General features: G+C 28.9%; 1 long non-coding RNA gene across 1 annotated transcript; it reads left to right on the top strand.

Annotated features, from left to right (window-relative positions):
* The first annotated feature begins 19 nt into the window (after nt 1-19).
* Nucleotides 20-366, top strand: LOC105460518. The gene is made up of 2 exons (XR_975840.1): nt 20-110; nt 188-366. It is a non-coding gene; the product is annotated as an uncharacterized LOC105460518 (long non-coding RNA).
* Nucleotides 367-975: the final 609 nt, after the last annotated feature.

Here is a 975-nt window from a genome sequence, read left to right as displayed (position 1 = left end):
ACGTGTGCTCTTCCGATCTTTTGACCCGGATAGATTTTTGCCTGAGGAGATCCAAAATCGTCATCCGTATTCGTATATACCATTCAGTGCTGGACCACGTAATTGTCTCGGTAAGCCATACTTTTTTAAATCTCATATATATCTCATAAACAAATTGTAATACTTATTATATTTATATTTATCGTAGGTCAACGATTTGCTATGATGCTAATAAAAGCAATAACAGCCCCTCTAATAAACAATTTTTATTTGGAGCCCGTCGATTATTTAAAAAATCTTCAGCTAGAAGTCGGTATTACACTTCACCCAAGTCATCCACTTCGTGTGAGATTTGTACCAATTTGTAAATAGATGAAAGCATTTAAAGCGATTCAATGAATTATTTATATTTTTCATCATTACATTGTTATAATTTTTTTTAACAATTTAATTATATATTCTATCACAACATATAATGCAATCAAAATATAGCTTACGGTAGTTTCATCAACTTTATTATTTGTCCTCGTTTATTGTTCTTTCATCCCATTCAGCGAAATGTTGTGGAAGTTTTTCTATATATGCGAACAAAAATTTAAATGTAGTAGTTATTATATATTGCAGACTTTATAAAAGATTATTTTGTATCTATGCGTGTCTGAAAGATGTTAATAATAATTATATAAAGATATTGATAATGATTATATTATATGCTGGATTAGGAACGTTAACCTTCAAAGTAACGCGTCACTTGAAAATGTAACGATTCATTATATTTTGTTACTTTTTGTAATACTAAATGAGTTTAATTAGATTTAAAATTTATATTGTTTGATAATTATTATATATAATTGGTGCGTGATAAGCGTCATAAGATTATTTTCTGTATTACATGCGTTGCTTACACATTCTAAAATCGATTCTAAAATCGAAGGTTCGAGAGAAACGTTGGAGATTTACCTGTTAGAAGTCACCGAATAACCGGAAATATCTTTT

The sequence above is a fragment of the Wasmannia auropunctata genome, unplaced genomic scaffold (assembly GCF_000956235.1).
Source record: "Wasmannia auropunctata unplaced genomic scaffold, wasmannia.A_1.0 LD320422.1, whole genome shotgun sequence".
In the NCBI taxonomy this organism is placed as follows: domain Eukaryota; kingdom Metazoa; phylum Arthropoda; class Insecta; order Hymenoptera; family Formicidae; genus Wasmannia; species Wasmannia auropunctata.
This window is presented reverse-complemented; position numbering and strand designations above follow the sequence as displayed.